This window comes from Grampus griseus, assembly GCF_964374135.1.
Source record: "Grampus griseus genome assembly, chromosome: 7".
Taxonomy (NCBI): Eukaryota; Metazoa; Chordata; class Mammalia; order Artiodactyla; family Delphinidae; genus Grampus; species Grampus griseus.
This window is the reverse complement of record NC_139001.1, coordinates 49,684,390-49,704,069: the sequence shown is the minus strand read 5'-3', so window position 1 is coordinate 49,704,069 and position 19,680 is coordinate 49,684,390. Positions and strand designations below refer to the sequence as shown.

At 40.1% G+C, this 19,680-nt stretch overlaps 1 pseudogene across 1 annotated transcript; it reads right to left on the bottom strand.

Annotated features, from left to right (window-relative positions):
• Window positions 1–318: 318 nt before the first annotated feature.
• LOC309825365 (F-box only protein 5-like) lies at window positions 319–9,975 on the bottom strand (annotated as a pseudogene). Its single transcript has 3 exons — window positions 9,826–9,975; window positions 1,920–2,467; window positions 319–457 (listed from the first exon to the last, which is right to left on the bottom strand). The product of its transcript is annotated as an F-box only protein 5-like (transcript).
• Window positions 9,976–19,680: the final 9,705 nt, after the last annotated feature.

Sequence of the window (19,680 nt, the reverse complement as noted above, 5' to 3'; positions counted from 1 at the left end):
TTTTTTAGTCATTTTTATATCTCCATATCTAGTATGGTACTTAGTATAATGGTACCTTATAACATTTTGTTGTTGTTTCTTTTGTGTGTTTTGAATAATGAACATAAGGTTTGCAATAGATAGAGCTGTTTTTCATAGGCTCTCTTGCCCACTTAAACATTAATGATTGTGACCACCTACAGGGGTGGGATAGGGAGGGTGGGAGGGAGATGCAAGAGGGAGGAGATTTGGGGATATATGTGTACGTATAGCTGATTCACTTTGTTTACAGCAGAAACTAACACAAAAATGTAAAGCGATTATACTCCAATAAAGATGTTAAAAAATATAAAACATTAATGAAACTTCACATTTCTTTTTTTTTATGGTAATTCTTTGTATTGCTTTATTGTACAATTGCAATGCCCCCTTATCATCTTCTGGAATCTTCTTCCAAGTTGTGCTCACTTTAGACACGCTGGAAAAGTAAATGATTATAAAGCAAACAATTAAAGCACCACAAAGAACCAAGATTATATTACAGAAACATTAACAGTGCAAAAAAGAAATTTCTATTAGCAGTGCTTCTCAAACCTGGCTATGCATTAGAATTGCCTGAGGCATGAATTTAAGATTTAAGGATGGCCCATGCCTAGTCACTTGGGTTTAATTGATCTAAAATGGGGGCCAGGGCTCTGTATTATTTTTAAAAGCTCACCATTAAGTAATTCTAAGTGGATCCAGGCTTAAGAACCACTACACTTAGTACTTCATTTTTTCACAATATCCTCAAATATCAAATAAGCCCCATTGTATATATGGCACCATCTTGGTTATTTATTAACATTAGACAAGTTTCAAAGAACTTGAGGACACACTGCTATTAGTAGAAATCAATTTAAAAAATCCATTTTGTTAACAAAAATGTTGTGATGTCGATTATCTCTCAAGAAGCTGGCCAACAATAAAAATCAATACTTACTTACGTCTGTTTTGCATCAGCTGTATTTCATGGACCAGTGTAAAGTAACACAAAGAGTACCTCTAAAAAATTTTTCAGGGCTTCCCTGGACGCCTGCGCGTCCGGAGCCTGTGCTCCGCAACGGGAGAGGCCACAACAGTGAGAGGCCCGCGTACCGCAAAAAAAAAAAAAAATTTTCAAAGAGCCGAAAATGAACCCAGTTGAGTTGGAGGCAATCTAATTCAATAGATTAGATAATCATCTTAATTCTCAGTTACCACATCCTAACAGGTTTTCTTTGGTGGAATGAGACAGGGGAGACAGTATAAGGTTTCTAAGAGACAGTAATAATCAGACCCATTTGTGGGTTTCTGTATTTTCATCACTGTCAAATTTACTGTCAAATTTGAAAATAGCCTAAAAAAAACAAATTATTTTATACTTTCAAGTGTGACAAAAATCATAATGCCTATAGGACCTGTACACCAGACCTAGGCTGTTGTTTTATAGTTAAGACTAAAAGATGCAGCTTACCTATGAACAATTTCAGAACCAAAAGAACAAAGATCCCAATCTAACAGAAATAGTTTTCTAATAGCATACATATGAAATTTGAAATAACTGGATTAAATGCATACTCTAAAAATTATCTTTCTTTCCTCTTAGTGACACATAGGTAGTAAAATACCAGCAACCAGACAAAAGTCATCACCTCAATTAAACAACAGTGCAAGACTACCCTACTATGTCTTTGCACAGGCTCAGCGGCCATAGCTCACGGACCCAGCCGCTCCGCGGCATGTGGGATCTTCCCGGACCGGGGCACAAACCCGTGTCCCCTGCATCGGCAGGCGGACTCTCAACCACTGCGCCACCAGGGAAGCCTCCCTACTATGTCTTTGCATGAGCTGGTGGTGCTGAGCCACCTAACAAAAATTTTCATGGGTTACACTAATGAACTCAAAACAACAATACTTACTTGATTAAGTCCATATCACTGAGCTGTGTTAAAATATTTGCTAAGGGATGTCTGAGTCCCCTTCGAAAGAGTTCCCTGAGAACATCTACACACTTTAGGCCTGTTTTCCTGCCAATTATATTCCGTAGTCTAAAATTTCCACTGGATATAAATTCCCTCAGCTTCTCCCAATCTATTTTAGGATTTCGTTTACCTTTTTTTTTTTTTTTTTAACGTTGAACAAACCACTTTTTCAGAATGAAGAGCTGGCAGCAAGTTTTTCTTGGGATGTTGGTCTGCGCTTTGCGTCCATAGCGGGCAAGATTGTGGACTGTCACTGAAATTTTCCACCAGGGGAAGGCTACTGTCTTCATGCTCATTGAAGCCACTTTGTTGGGAAAATGAAGAGTAGCCACTGTCTTCATAAGGTACACTGGTCTCCAGTTCTTCTATGTCATTTGAACTGTTAAGTGTCGTACATGTTGATTTTCCTTATTATGCCAGGGTTTGCTTTCAGTTTCAAGTTCTACAATGCTGGGGCTCATAGTCGGTGACCGAAAACCTGGTAAACTTTCATAGTCTTTCTGTTTTTTTTTCTAGATTAGCAACTTTATCTTTCTGTTTCTTATCTCTTTTTTTTTTAATTGGAGTATAATTGCTTTACAATGGTGTGTTAGTTTCTGCTTTATAACAAAGTGAATGAGTTATACGTATACATATGTTCTCATATCTCCTCCCTCTTGAGTCTCCCTCTCTCTCACCCTCCCTATCACACCCCTCCAGGTGGTCACAAGCCACCGAGCTGATCTCCCTGTGCTATGCGGCTGCTTCCCACTAGCTATCTACCTTACGTTTGGTAGTGTATATATGTCCATTCCTCTCTCTCGCTTTGTCACAGCTTACACTTCACCCTCCCCATATCCTCAAGTCCATTCTACAGTAGGTCTGTGTCTTTATTCCTGTCTCACCCCTAGGTTCTTCATGATATTTTTTTTTTTCTTAAATTCCGTATATATGTGTTAGCATACGGTATTTGTCTTTCTCTTTCGGACTTACTTCACTCTCTATGACAGACTCTAGGTCTATGCACCTCATTACAAATAGCTCAATTTCGTTTCTTTTTATGGCTGAGAAATATGCCATTGTATATATGTGGCACATCTTCTTTATCCATTCATCCGATGATGGACACTTAGGTTGTTTCCATCACCTGGCTATTGCAAATAGAGCTGCAATGAGCATTTTGGTACATGACTCTTTTTGAATTATGGTTTTCTTAGGGTATATGCCCAGTAGTGGGATTGCTGGGTCATATGGTAGTTCTATTTGTAGTTTTTTAAGGAACCTCCATACTGTTCTCCACAGTGGCTTTATCAATTTACATTCCCACCAACAGTGCAAGAGGGTTCCCTTTTCTCCACACCCTCTCCAGCATTTATTGTTTCTAGATTTTTTGATGATGACCATTCTGACTGGTGTGAGATGATATCTCATTGTAGTTTTGATTTGCATTTCTCTAATGATTAATGATGTTGAGCATTCTTTCATGTGTTTGTTGGCAGTCTGTATGACTTCTTTGGAGATTGTCTCTTTGGCTCTTCTGTCCATTTTTGGATTGCGTTGTTTGTTGTTTTGTTATTGAGCTGCATGAGCTGCTTATAAATTTTGGAGATTAATCCTTTGTCAGTTGCTTCATTTGCAAATATTTTCTCCCATTCTGAGGGTTGTCTTTTGGTCTTGTTTTTGGTTTCCTTTGCTGTGCAAAAGCTTTGAAGTTTCATTAGGTCCCATTTGTTTACTTTTGTTTTTATTTCCATTTTTCTAGGAGGTGGGTCAAAAAGGATCTTGCTGTGATTTATGTCATAGAGTGTTCTGCCTATGTTTTCCTCTAAGAGTTTGATAGGTTCTGGCCTTACATTTAGGTCTTTAATCCATTTTCAGCTTATTTTTGTGTATGGTGTTAGGGAGTGATCTAATCTCATACTTTTACATGTACCTGTCCAGTTTTCCCAGCACCACTTATAGAAGAGGCTATCCTTTCTCCACTGTACATTCCTGACTCCTTTATCAAAGATAAGGTGACCGTATGTGTGTGGGTTTATCTCTGGGCTTTCTATCCTGTTCCATTGATCTATATTTCTGTTTTTGTGCCAGCACCATACTATCTTGATTACTGTAGCTTTGTAGTATAGTCTGAAGTCCGGGAGCCTGATTCCTCCAGCTCCATTTTTCTTTCTCAAGATTGCTTTGGCTATTCAGGGTCTTTTGTGTTTTCATACAAATTGTGAAATTTTTTGTTCTAGTTCTGTGAAAAATGCCAGTGGTAGTTTGATAGGGATTGTATTGCATCTGTAGATTGCTTTGGGTAGTAGAGTCCATCTATTTGTATCATCTCTAATTTCTTTCATCAGTGTCTTATACTTTTCTGCATACAGGTCTTTTGTCTCCCTACATAGGTTTATTCCTAGGTATTTTATTCTTTTTGTTGCAATGGTAAATGGGAGTGTTTTCTTGATTTCACTTTCAGATTTTTCATCATTACTGTATAGGAATGCCAGAGATTTCTGTGCATTAATTTTGTATTCTGCTACTTTACCAAATTCATTGTTTAGCTCTAGTAGTTTTCTGGTAGCATCTTTAGGATTCTCTATGTATAGTATCATGTCATCTGCAAACAGTGACAGCTTTACTTCTTTTTCGATTTGGATTTCTTTTATTTCCTTTTCTTCTTTGATTGCTGTGGCTAAATCTTCCAAAACTATGTTGAATAAGAGTGGTGAGAGTGGGCAACCTTGTCTTGTTCTTGATCTTAGTGGAAATGCTTTCAGTTTTTCACCATTGAGGACGATGTTGGCTGTGGGTTTGTCATATATGGCCTTTATTATGTTGAGGAAAGTTCCCTCTATGCCTACCTTCTGCAGGGCTTTTATGATAAATTGGTGTTGAATTTTGTCAAAAGCTTTCTCTGCATCTATTGAGATGATCACATGGTTTTTCTCCTTCAATTTGTTAATATGGTTTATCACATTAATTGATTTGTGTATACTGAAGAATCCTTGCATTCCTGGAATAAATCCCACTTGATCATGGTGTATGATCCTTTTAATGTGCTGTTTGCTAGTATTTTGTTGAGGACTTTTGCATCTATGTTCATCAGTGATATTGGCCTGTAGTTTCCTTTCTTTGTGACATCCTTGTCTGGGTTTGGCATCAGGGTGATGGTGGCCTCGTAGAATGAGTTTGGGAGTGTTCCTCCCTCTGCTATATTTTGGAAGAGTTTGAGAAGGATAAGTGTTAGCTCTTCTCTAAATGTTTGATAGAATTCGCCTGTGAAGCCATCTGCTCCTGGGATTTTGTTTGTTCGAAGATTTTTAATCATAGTTTCAATTTCAGTGCTTGTGAATGGTCTGTTCATATTTTCTATTTCTTCCTGATTCAGTCTTGGCAGGTTGTGCATTTCTAAGAATTTGTCCATTTCTTCCAGGTTGTCTATTTTATTGGCATAGAGTTGCTTGTAGTAATCTCTCATGATCTTTTGTATTTCTGCAGTGTCAGTTTTTACTTCTCCTTTTTCATTTCTAATTCTATTGACCTGAGTCTTCTTCCTTTTTTTCTTGATGAGTCTGGCTAATGCTTTATCAATTTTGTTTATCTTCTCAAAGAACCAGCTTTTAGTTTTATTGATCTTTGCTATCGTTTCCTTCATTTCTTTTTCATTTTTTTCTGATCTGATTTTTATGATTTCTTTCCTTCTGCTAACTTGGGGGTTCTGTTGTTCTTCTTTCTCTAATTGCTTTAGGTGCAAGGTTAGGTTGTTTATTCGAGATGTTTCCTGTTTCTTAAGGTAGGATTGTATTGCTATAAACTTCCCTCTTAGAACTGCTTTTGCTGCATCCCATAGATTTTGGGTCGTCATGTCTCCATTTTCATTTGTTTCTAGGTATTTTTCGTTTCCTCTTTGATTTCTTCAGTGATCACTTCGTTATTAAGTAGTGTATTGTTTAGCCTCTATGTGTTTGTATTTTTTACAGATCTTTTCCTGTAATTGATATCTAGTCTCATAGCATTGTGGTCGGAAAAGATACTTGATACAATTTCAATTTTATTAAATTTACCAAGGCTTGATTTGTGACCAAGATATGATCTATCCTGGAGAATGTTCCATGAGCACTTGAGAAAAATGTGTATTCTGGTGTTTTTGGATGGAATGTCCTATAAATATCAATTAAGTCCATTTTCTTTAATGTATCATGTAAAGCTTGTGTTTCCTTATTTATTTTCATTTTGGATGATCTGTCCATTGGTGAAAGTGAGGTGTTAAAGTCCCCTACTATGAATGTGTTACTTTCGATTTCCCCTTTTATGGCTGTTAGTATTTGCCTTATGTATTGTGGTGCTCCTATGTTGGGTGCATAAATATTTACAATTGTTATATCTTCTTCTTGGATCGATTCCTTGATCATTATGTAGTGTCCTTCTTTGTCTTTTGTAATAGTCTTTATTTTAAAGTCTATTTTGTCTGATATAAGAATTGCTACTCCAGCTCTCTTTTGGTTTCCATTTGCATGAAATATCTTTTTCCATCCCCTTACTTTCAGTCTGTATGTGTTTCTACGTCTGAAGTGGGTCTCTTGTAGACAGCAAATATATGGGTCCTGTTCATGTATCCATTCAGCCAATCTGTGTCTTTTGGTGGGAGCATTTAGTCCATTTATATTTAAGGTAATTATCGATATGCATGTTCCTGTTCCCGTTTTCTTAATTGTTTTGGGTTCGTTATTGTAGGTCTTTTCCTTCTCTTGTGTTTGTTGCCTAGAGAAGTTCCTTTAGCATTTGTTGTAAAGCTGGTTTGGTGGTGCTGAACTCTCTCAGCTTTTTCTTGTCTGTAAAGGTTTTAATTTCTCCATCAAATCTTAATGAGATCCTTGCTGGGTAGAGTAATTTTTGTTGCAGATTTTTCTCCTTCACCAGTTTAAATATGTGCTGCCAGTCCCTTCTGGCCTGCAGAGTTTCTGCTGAAAGATCAGCTGTTAACCTTATGGGGATGCCCTTGTGTGTTATTTGTTGTTTTTCCCTTGCTGCTTTTAATATGTTTTCTTTTTATTTAATTTTTGACAGTTCGATTAATATGTGTCTTGGCGTATTTCTCCTTGGATTTTTCCTGTATGGGACTCTCTGTGCTTCCTGTACTTGATTAACTATTTCCTTTCCCATATTAGGGAAGTTTTCAACTATAATCTCTTCAAATATTTTCTCAGTCCCTTTCATTTTCTCTTCTTCTTCTGGAACCCCTATAATTCGAATGTTGGTGCGTTTAATGTTGTCCCAGAGGTCTCTGAGCCTGTCCTCAGTTCTTTTCATTGTTTTTTCTTTATTCTGCTCTGCAGTAGTTATTTCCACTACTTTATCTTCCAGGTCACTTACCCGTTCTTCTGCCTCAGTTATTCTGCTATTGATCCCATCTGGAGTATTTTTAATTTCATTTATTGTGTTGTTCATCATTGTTTGTTTCATCTTTAGGTCCTCTAGGTCCTTGTTAAGTGTTTCTTGCATTTTGTCTATTGTATTTCCAACATTTTGGATCATGTTTACTATTATTATTCTGAATTCTTTTTCAGGTAGACTGCCTATTTCCTCTTCATTTGTTAGGTCTGGTGAGTTTTTATCTTGCTCTTTCATCTGCTGTGTGTTCTTCTGTCTTCTCATTTTGCTTATCTTACTGTGTTTGGGGTCTCCTTTTTGCAGGCTGCAGGTTCGTAGTTCCCGTTGTTTTTGGTGTCTGTCCTCAGTGGTGAAGGTTGGTTCAGTGGGTTGTGTAGGCTTCCTGGTGGAGGGGACTAGTGCCTGTGTCCTGGTGGATGAGGCTGGATCTTGTCTTTCTGGTGGGCAGGTCCACATCTGGTGGTGTGTTTTGGGGTGTCTGTGGGCTTATGATTTTAGGCAGCCTCTCTGCTAATGGGTGGGTTTGTGTTCCTGTCTTGCTAGTTGTTTCGCATAGGGTGTCCAGCACTGTAGCTTGCTGGTCGTTGAGTGAAGCTGGGTATTGGTGTTGAGATGGAGATATTCGCCGTTTGATATTATGTGGAGCTGGGAGGTCTCTTGTGGACCAGTGTCCTTAAGTTGGCTGTCCCACGTCAGAGGCACAGCACTGACTCCTGCATGCAGCACCAAGAGCCTTTCATTCACACGGCTCAGAATAAAAGGGAGAAAAAGTAGAAAGAAAGGCTCTTGGTGCTGCATGCAGGAGTCAGTGCTGTGCCTCTGATGTGGGACAGCCAACTTAAGGACGCTGGTCCACGTCAGAGGCACAGCACTGACTCCTGCATGCAGCACCAAGAGCCTTTCATTCACACGGCTCAGAATAAAAGGGAGAAAAAGTAGAAAGAAAGAATTAGTAGAAGAAAGAAAGAAAGAAGAAAGAAAGAAAGAAGGGAGGGAGGGAAGGAGGAAGGAAGGAAGGAGGGAAGGAAGGAAAAAAGCAAGAAAGAAGATAAAGTAAAATAAAATAAAGTAAGATAAAATATAATAAAGTTATTAAAATAAAAAAAATTATTAAGAAAAAAAAGAAAAAAAATTAAAAAAACAAAAAAAAACACAAAAAAACGGACGGATAGAGCCCTAAGACAAATGGTGGAAGCCAAGCTATACAGAGAAAATCTCACACAGAAGCATACACATACACACTCACAAAAACAGGAAAAGGGGAAAAAATCATATATCTTGCTCTCAAAGTCCACCTCCTCAATTTGGGATGATCCGTTGTCTATTCACGTATTCCACAGATGCAGGGTACATCAAGTTGATTGTGGAGCTTTAAGCCGCTGCTTCTCAGTCGGCTGGGAGAAATTTCCCTTTCTCTTCTTTGTTCTCACAGCTCCCAGGGGCTCAGCTTTGGATTTGGCCCCACGTCTGCGTGTAGGTCACTGGAGGGTGTCTGTTCTTCGCTCAGACAGGACGGGGTTAAAGGAGCCGCTGATTCGGGGGCTCTGGCTCCCTCAGGCCAGGGGGAGGGAGGAGCACGGAGTGCGGGGAGAGCCTGCGGCGGCAGAGGCCAGCGTGACATTACACCAGCCTGAGGGGCGCCATGCGTTCTCCCAGGGGAGTTGTCCCTGCATCCCGGGACTCTGGCAGTGGTGGGCTGCACAGGCTTCCCGGAAGGGGGGTGTGGACAGTGACCTGTGCTCGCACACAGGCTTCTTGGTGGCAGCAGCAGCAGCCTTAGCATCTCATGCCCGTCTCTGGGATCCGCGGTTTCAGCCGCGGCTCGCGCCCGTTTCTGGAGCTCCTTTAAGCAGCGCTCTTAATCCTCTCTCCTCGCGCACCAGGAAACAAAGAGGCAGGAAAAAGTCTCTTGCCTCTTCGGCAGGTCCAGACTTTTCCCCGGACTCCCTCCCGGCTAGCTGTGACGCACTAACCTCCTGCAGGCTGTGTTCACGCCGCCAATCACAGTCCTCTCCCGGCGCTCCGACCGAAGCCTCAGCGCCGCCCGCCCTGGCGGGTGAGCAGACAAGCCTCTCGGGCTGGTGAGTTCCGGTCGGCCCCTGATCCTCTGTGCGGGAATCTCTCCGCTTTGCCCTCCGCACCCCTTTTGCTGTGCTTTCTTCTGCGGCTCCAAAGCTTTCCCCCTCCGCCACCCGCAGTCTCCACGCGCGAAGGGGCTTCCTAGTGTGTGGTAAGTTTTCCTTTTTCACAGCTCCCTCCCACTGGTGCAGGTCCTGTCCCTATTCTTTGTCTCTGTTTTTTCTTTTTTCTTTTGCCCTACCCAGGTACGTGGGGAGTTTCTTGCCTTTTGGGAGCTCTGAGGTCTTCTGCCAGCGTTCAGTAGGTGTTCTGTAGGAGTTGTTCCACGTGTAGATGTATTTCTGGTGTATCTGTGGGGAGGAAGGTGATCTCCGCGTCTTAATCTTCCGCCATCTTCCCGGAAGACCCTTTCATAGTCTTTAATGCAGTCTTTTTAAGAACCTTCCAAATATGAAGTAGTGTAGGAACCTTGTCTTCTGTCATCAGGCTTTACCGGTTTAATTCCAGAATGAACGTGGTAATAGTTAAAATCCCACTTCATTGTGACGCAGAAAGTGAGACTTCCTTCTTTACAACCGTCTGAGGGGCGAGGGCACCGTAGCTGCAGTGGCAGGAACCGGAGGGCGCCGTGGGGAGCAGCTGCAGGGGCGCTGGCTCACGCCAGGGCAAGTGGGGTTCGCCTCAGGTGAGGGAGCTGCACCCGCGGCAGAGAAGCAGGCCGTCCACTTCTCAGAGCTCTCAAGACCTCACATTTCTGATTATGATTGTTAGTTGGGTAATCAAAATATAACCATGTCATGTTCTAAGGTCAGTTCTTCCTATTTTTAATTGTATGCTTTCCTTAATTTGTGCTCATTTCTAAGTTTTTGAGCTGTGTTTTTATGTTTATTCTTTTAAAATTTGCATTGTGTTTTCTTTTTATTAAGACTATAACCCCAATAACTCTTGTTTATTCCCCCAGATACAGAAATATGTGATGGTTATGTTCTAGTTTGTTGAAATTTTTAGTTACTTAAAATTAGATTCTGGTGAAACTATTAATTGACATGGGGTAGAACTAGCATGTTGGAAACTGGGGTGTCTAATGCCTGCGTTGAGTACAAACCTTGATTTTTTTAAGCATAGAAGCAGCCTAGGGATGTGCCTCAGACACAGGAAGACTTTGGGCTTTATCACCCGGTTACACTCACAATAGGGAGGGTGTTGGTGCCCCAGGGTGAGTACTAAGTCAGTGAGCTGTGAGCTATAATTGCAGAGTGCCCTCTTTTCCTCATCTTTTTTTTTTTTTTTTTCCTGCTGTATGCAGGCCTCTCACTGTTGTGGCCTCTCCCGTTGCGGAGCACAGGCTCTGGACGTGCAGGCTCAGCAGCCATGGCGCACGGGCCCAGCCGCTCCGCGGCACGTGGGATCTTCCCGGACCGCGGCATGAACCCGCGTCCCCTGCATCGGCAGGCGGACTCTCTACCACTGCACCACCAGGGAAGGCCTCCTCATCTTTTATGGAGAGTCTTCCAAACACATATGGTGCTTGTTCTTTGCAGGGAGATATGCTCCCATTGTCTGTTGGCATGTGTTGTGAGCTAATTTAGGTTCACTGAACATACCTGAAAATCTCCATAGCTAAGCCCCTGATTTCTGTGTATGAGACTTTTTATTTTGTGAAATGGATACAGTAAGCAGGAAGAATAAAATACTGCTCAGGTAAGATTTCTACTCAGAAGCTTTTTCAAAGGAGGCTATGAATTATAATGCAAAAGGACATTGCACTCACTGCATGGTGATCTGGTTCTGAAAGAAAAGCCTTTCTTTGATAGCTGGTGGACAAGTAATTCTAAAGATCAAAAAACTTGTTATCATACTAAGAAACCTAAATCTGTGCCTGTGTATGTATTATTTTCCAAAATGTTCAGTTATGTATTACTCTCTGTCACCTCAGCGTTCAAAAACTAAAATGAACCATGGGATGGGGGGACAGTAATATCACTACAGCCCATCCTGGGCAGCCAGGTGGATTGTTTTTAGGCCACCTCAACTTATCCTTCATTGTCGTTCTAGCTCCTTTGAAGTAACTCTGAGGTTTCTCTTTCTCTCTCCAGTGCCTGGAGCTTCTGGCAATATGACAAGGTAAACAATTGACTACAGCAGAAGTAGCAAACTGAGGCCTATGGGCCAAGTCTAGCTCTGGCCTGCTTTTGTACTGCCTGTGAGCTGAGCATGGTTTTCACACTTTGAAAAACAAAAAAATAAGAATCTGTGACAGAGACTGTAGGTGGCCTGAACCTATGCCTAAAATACATACTGTCTGGCCTTTGACAGGAATGTTTGCCAACCATTGCCAGCCATCTGAATTTTATTCTGCAGTGGCCTTGACATCCCTGCCTTCTTTCGCAGACTCTTCTGACCTCCTGTTACTACTTCTTGTGCACATCTTGACCTTTAGTGCACTATCAAACATCCTTCAGTTTCTATTGCTACAGGCTGCATCCTCCCTCTCACCGATGCCTCTGTGTCTTTGTGCATGCTCTTCCTGCTTTCTGGAATGTTCTCCACTCTACCCTGCATCTTTTGTGATCTGTATCTGTTGTGCAATTTATCTATTTTATCTTCACTTCTCTGAATAGAACAATGTACACAATGCTGATAACGAATGAATATTATCTAATAATTAAACCTTATCAAATAAATAATGTTTAGCCAGAGAGAAAATTATAGACACTGGACAGAAAGCCAGTGACAAATTTGTGTTCCTGTTGTCATTGGTCATGTTGCTGTTGATGACAGCTCTCTTCTCACGCTGCCTTGGTTATTTACTATCAGCATAAATAATGGCAGTGTTTTTTTTTTAATCTTTCTTTTCTCATTTGTGTTTTATTCATATATTTTTTCAAAGCACAGAAAAAAGATAAAGTCCAGGGTCTTGAAAATTAGTGGGATTGTACACTAAGCAATGGTAAGGAAGGAAGATAACATTTCAGGAGAGAAAAAGCAATAGTAACAGCAAGTGATTTTGCAAGGGGATATATGTATCAGATAGTGTTTTTGTTATGGAAAAGAATTAAGATCACTAGCCACAGTTGGCCATTTTAAAGCCCTGGGTGTTGCTATGGCTACACTGAGGAACCTGTTATGGTCACCCTTAGAGTATACACAATGATAAAGGGAATTTAGTGCTTTTAGATACAAATATGAATGATAAAAAGTTTGTTTTTCTAATCAAAAGAAGGAAGTGAAAATGGATTTGTTTGTCTCTACCAGCTATGGGAATTAGAGGTTGGAAAAACTAAGATAATTGACATATGTGTTAGGTTACAAAAAAGATGTGGTAATTTAGAACTAATCCCGAAAAAATGATATAACATTCTGTTGTGAAATCTTTATAAGAGGGGCAAAAGGTAGTAGGGAATAAAGTAAACCTAGTACCATAGGTAAACAATACCTAAATTCTTAAATGACAGTTTAGAAATAATAAAATACAAAAGTGAGTAACCTGTTTGTTCCTAAGCTTAAATCTTATGTTTGGAACATTCTTATAATTTTAAGCTGTTCAAAAAGCAGTTCTTGTTCATTGCCTGCTTTCCCCTGACCTTTAAGGAACCTGTGATTAAACTCCACCTCCATATATTCCCATTTTAGAGCTATCCAGCAGAGCTGTTCTTCAGTCAATATATGCCTTCATCTCTTATTCTGACTTGACCTGAATTTCTTTTGTGATTTTTTTTCTCCTAGAAAAGCCTATTTCAACCTTTGGTATCAAAATCACTCCTTCTGTGGGCAAGTAAAATAGTAGCCAAGTGTCAGATGTCATTCACGTTACTCTCCTTGAAACTCCAGCTACCTCCTTTACCTGTTTATCTCTTCAAAGTGGGAAGTAATCAGTATGGTCATTTTTATTTTTAAGATTCACTTTTCATTATCATTTAAAAAACATCTAAAAGGATATATCGCTCACTGTCCTTTTGAGATGTGAGGTCAATAAGTTATTATGGGGGCTTCCCTGGAGGTCCAGTGGTTAATACTTGGCACTTCCATGAAAGCACAGGTTCGATCCCTGGTTGGGAAACTAAGATCCTGCGTGCCGTGTGGTGTGGCAAAAAAGACAAAAACCAAAAAGTTATTATGTGGTGGGCACTAAGATAACACCGCATATTTTATTTATTTTATTTACCTGACTTGGGAAACTTTTGGTCTCATTTAGAGAATATGGAAAAACCTTAACAAGGCTGTGTAAAACTCATTTTACTCAATATTTTGGTTCATATGTTTGCCAAATTGATATTGTCTAATTCAAAAGGAAAACACGTCCAGTTTTTCATTTTAAGTCCCATGGACCCTTATTGGGTACTAATCTTATTTTTGCTCTAAGTAATTTTATGTGTTCTGAAACTGAACTTTGCATTTAAATGTGATTCTACAATTCCTGAAATTTAGAGAAGAAAGTTCCAAACATTATCAATCACAGCTGTCTATATACCTTTTGACACCTTCTGTTGTTCACACTATGAGTTAGGCTTAGTGAGCCAGGAAATGCTGCCCTTTCTTTTACACTTACCCTTTCAGGGGTGTATAGATAAGGCCGTCAGTGAGCTTGCCAGCATGCAGGCTCATAACCATGGTCTGGGGCAAACCACTGATTCTTCCCTCCCTAGTCACTCTCTTTCAACTGACTGACCAAGAGTGGTCACCTTGACCTAAGGTCAGCTGGTCTGGGTAGTAACCTTTGCATGCAATGACAGGAAGAGATGAGTTTGGAATATCAGATTCTCTCTCCTAGTACTTTTCCTTATAAAACATGGGTGATCCTTGCAGTTAAAAATGGAGGATGAGATGAAGAGGATGCAAAGAGGGGAACTACATGGTAGGGTTGGGGCCATGAGGATTTATGGAAAAGTGAAATTATAATCTAGCACACAGATTTTTCCCAGAGATGGAATGAGAGACCATGTGACCTCTGGGTGTGACTGAAAGGTCAGTCCACTAAGCTACCTCTATGTTTGAGGCAATAGCTTTACAATCCTCTCTCCCCAGCCATTTTCCCCCCAGAGGTTACCTTGAGTTCCTTACAGGCTAAAGAATTGACCAGAAACAAATAAAATTCCTGTCGTTTAGACCTTCCTCCCTGAGTAGGATATCAATGTGCTCCATCTTATGCTACTGCTACTGCTCTGTGCAGTCAGCGTGGGCCGTGAACAAGGATCTGACAGGTGACCATTATCTGTTCAGGGAATGTCATGGGCTTGCTGCTTTTCCTTGGACAGCTGGTCCCCAAAGAATTGTAGCACTGTCAAAATTTAAACATGGCTCAGCTCTCCTTAAATGTGCTTCTGTGAGAAACATACAGTCTCTTTGTTCTAAATAGGTGATGGAACTGTTTCTGGAATTGATTTGGATTACATGTGTATTTCATGCTTGATTTCTCCTGTGTGAGGAAAACACCACCAGCTGAGTGTGCTTTTGGGGTATTTGAGGGGCAAAGGCCCTGCTCTGTGCCCATCCTGATCTCTAACCTCCATGCTTGTACCTTGCTTGCTTGAAAGATATAAGCCCATATTGCTCGAGATACTTACAATTGTTTAGGGAAGGTGTTGTCTTCTAGCTTACTACCCTCCAAGACATGGGCTTACTGGCTTTTCTTTCCTGTCTCCTGACACTCCTGGGCCTTTCTTCAGGGTTGGTGTGATATTATGATATAATAAAAACTAGGATATTTGATCTTTGTCCCTAGTTCCTGGCACAGAGCTCCTAAAACTCTTGTAATTTCCTAAGCGATGTGAGTGTCCTTTTGTATGCTAGTGAGATGACTGGTAGCTGGCAGCGCCTAGATAGCTTCAGGATGAGGGCTGTTCACCAAAATGATCAAGGCACATTTAGAGGGTTGGAAGTTTCAGCCCCACTCCCTGACTTCTGGGAAGGGGAGAGGGGATAGAGATTGAATTAACCACCAATAGTCAGTGATTTAATCAATCGTGCCTGTATAATGGAACCTCCATAAAAATGCTAAACCTCAGGGTTTGGAGAGCTTCTGGGTTGGTGAACACATCCACATGCTGGGAGGGTGGTGCACCCCAACTCCAAGGGGACAGAAATTCCTGTGCTTTGCATCTTTCTGGATCTCACCCTGTATACTTCATCTGGCTGTTCATCTGCATCCCTTATAGTGTCCTTCACAATAAATGGGTAAATGTAAGTAAATGTTTCCCTGAGTTTTGTGAGCCATTCTAACCTGGGGGAAGGTTTGTAGGAGCTCCTGACTTTGCAGCCAAGTTGGACGGACCCTTCTTTTTTTTTTCTTCCCCGCATGACATGTGGGATCCTAGTTCCCTGATCAGGGCTCGAACCTGTGCCCCTTGCAGTGGAAGCACTCCCCACTGGACCACCAGGGAAGTCCTGGACAGATCCATTACTTGTGACTGACATCTGAAGTGAGGACTTTTAGACTGAACCCTAAACCTGTGGAGCTGGACGCTAAGTCCTGGTATTGAATTAAGTTATAGGACACTTAGTTGGTGTTCAGAGTTGGAAAGTTGATCGACATGGGAAAAAAACCCCCCACATTTCACTTCGGAAGTGCTGTGAGTAGAGAAATAGTTTTCCTTTAGCAGTGAATATACAAGTGGTTCTGGGCACATGGCAGACAGTACTAAACATGAAGAGGAAATCAGGTGGCAATTATATAATGAGCATTTTTATTAAATTTAGGAGTTGCATTCATCCTGTGAGCTTCATTTTCTTTAGGAGGATTTCATTTTCTAGGTGCATTTATTTCATGGAGAGAGGTACTTGGTAAATATATATGTATAGGGATATAAATCATGCCCTTAAGTAGACATTGTGCTCATTTAATTCTTATAAGAATACTGCTGGGTAGGTATTCTTACCTGTATTTTTTGATGAAGAAATTGAGGCTTAGAGTCATTAATGGACACTTCTCGAGGTCTGCTAAGAGGCAAATTTTTTTGTTTTTGAAGACCCACTGCTGCCCCTGCCGGCAGCCTCCCTGCCGCCCCTGGGGCCTCTAGCCCCACACAAACAATGCCCGTCGCATCTGTCACTGGCCTGCATCAGCAGCACTTCGTCACCATGACGCAACAATCTCTGTCCTGTCTCTGGGCTCGTTGCACTAAGAGGCAGATTTGAGACTGCATCTGAGCTTATTCCAAAGCTTGTAGTCTTTCCAGTTACCATAAAGATATGGGAACACAAAAGATTTATCCTAGCATTAGTTTGCAGTGCCTTTAAATCTTCCATTTAGTTTCTTTCTTCTTTTTTGTAAAGTTAATAAAAAACGTAAAAACTCATGTTCACCAAAAGCATTTCATTTCTTAAAACAACAACACCACCTGCACTGGAGGCATTGGTGATGAGTAACAGCAGGCTTCTGAGGGCACAACTCATTGTTCCTAATCGGGTGATAGAAAGGATTTTTTCTGTTGCCTTGGCTCAAAGTAATTGCATATTTATCTATTTATCTGAGTAATTAATCAGAAACCCAAGTAGTCAAAGCAGCAGCTGGAATTCCCATGATGGACTTCCATGTTACATTCACCAATTCTCAGCACTTTAAATGATTTCTTACCCAAGCAATGTAAAACCCCATGAGTCATATGACCAAGTGCTAGCTATACTAGGGACTATTTACCCATCCTGGAGAATGCATTTTAGATGACTTTGCAGGAAATATAAAGAAAAATGATTACAGTAAAGATATGTTTAAACTGAAAAGCATTCAATAGTTTATGTCTCTACAATGACTTTCCTAGGCCTTACATTTATAGTCTAAAAATAACATTTTATAGAAGCAACAGGCATAATGTTCTATTAATTTAATAAGAAAGAAAGCTCTGTTAAAGCATCTTTGTTTAAAAATGTGCATTTTTAAATGACTCAGAATCAGCATAATGGCCATTTTCCTCAGCTGTCTGTGGATGCATAGGAAACAATGACAGACCCATGGTGTCTACGAACCTAGTTTCGAAAAGCAGAACTGCCTTTGACCAAAATGTTGAATAGCAGTGTTTAAAAAATAAACCAATGTTTATTTTGAATGGAAAACTGTTTTTGAAGACTCAAAATGAATCGCATTTATCAGTAATTAAAAATTCAATTATTATTGAGTTTCCTAAAGTATCCATAAGGACCAAATTTGCTGAAGTTGAAGGAACTTGAATTTTGGAAGCTGTGAGCAAGGCTTGAAAGGCTACCTCTTTCTTTTTTTTATGTTTATATATATATATATATATATTTATTGGAGTAAAATTGCTTTACAATGTTGTGTTAGTTTCTGCTGTACAATGAGGTGAATCAGCTATATGTATACCTATATCCCCTCCCCCTTGGACCTCCTTCCCACCCCGCCACCCCACCTATCTAGGTCATCACAGAGCACTGAGCTGAGCTCCCTGTGCTATACAGCAGGTTCTCACTAGCTATCTATTTTACACATGGTAGTGTATTTATGTCAAACCTAATCTCCCAATTCGTCCCACTCTCCCCTTCCCCTACTGTACTGTGTCACATGTCCGTTCTCTACGTCTGCATCTCTGTTCCTGCCCTACAAATAGGTTCATCTGTACCATTTTTCTTGATTCCACATATATGTGTTAATATATATTTGTTTTTCTCTTTCTGGCTTACTTCATTCACTCTGTATGAGAGACTCTATGTCCATCCACATCTCTACAGATGACCCAATTTCATTCCTTTTTATGGCTGAGTAATATTCCATCGTATATATGTACCACATCTTCTTTATCCATTCATCTGTTGTTGGACATTTAGGTTGTTTCCATGTTCTGGCTGTTGTAAATAGTGCTGCAATGAACATTGGGATACATGTGTCCTTTTGAATTATGGTTTTCTCAGGGTATATGCCCAGGAGTGGGATTGCTGGGTCATATGGTAGTTCTACTTTTAGTTAATGAAAATAAAAACAAAAATAAACAAATGGGCCCTAAGGAAACTTAAAAGCTTTTGCACAACAAAGGAAACATAAACAAGACCAAAAGACAACCCTCAGAATGGGAGAAGATATTTGCAAATGAAGCAATGGACAAAGGATTAATCTCCAAAATATGCAAGCAGCTCATGGAGCTTAATATCAAAAAAACAAACAACCCAATTAAAAAATGGGCAGAAGACCTAAATAGACATTTCACCAAAGAAGACATATAGATGGCCAAGAAGCACATGAAAAGGTGCTCAACATCACTAACTATTAGAAAAATGCAAATCAAAACTACAATGAGATATCACCTCACACCGGTCAGAATGACCACAGTCCAAAAATCTACAAACAATAAATGCTGGAGAGGGTGTGGAGAGGCAGGCTACCTCTTATATGTATATTGTGTTAGACCTGCATGATGTTTTATAAATAAAAAGTCAATAGAAGGATTTCACATAAAAGTCAGGATTTTTGGCTTCTCTTAAAAAATAAGTCAAACGATGTGGCAACACAGGGTCTATTGTCCCTTTCAGTTGAGGTGTATGCTTTCCATTTCTTATTCTCTTGCACATAGCATGTATGCAAATTCTCTTCTACAGCTGACTTAATTCATTTTAAGTTACCTGACTAGCAGTGTAGGCATTTGAGTTTCAGCCTATATTCTAAGCTCTGCCTACTGCTAGTTCCCAAACCACATGACTTTTATCTTTTGAGATACTCTCTCAGTCCTCAGGAGATGATGATGGTGATGATGATGATGATGGCTTTTGAAATTTTGTTCTATTGTTAAGATCTCAGAGACTTTTTGAAATCATACAAACTTTAAAGGGAAAGAGACATTGACTTAAACAAAATAGAAAGTATTGATGTTAAGATTATTAAACTTGGTAACATTATTTGTTGTGAGAGATTTATGTGTTAAGAAAGGTTTGGAATATATGGGGAGAATCCCAAACAACCTCGTTTATATAAAGAAATTAGCTGCTATTAAGGTTGGGATTATAATGGGAAATTCTATGCTATAGTTTTGTCTTCCTCAGCTCCTCCACCCTTTACTGGGGCCCCCACCCCCGCCCGCCAAATGAATAAGGCCAAAGAAAAACAAGACCCATAGTAATGGATGCTGAAGTAGAAGTTCATCTTTCTATATTTATCATGTTAGAACTGGATTAGAATAGAGTAGGTTGGTAAGATTTAGCAAATAAAAATGCAGGATGTCTAGTTATCTGAATTTCAGATAAACAAGAAACAGTTTTGTAATCTAATTATGTTCCATGCAATATTTAGGGTATATGCTATGGTCTGAATGTATCCCCCCCA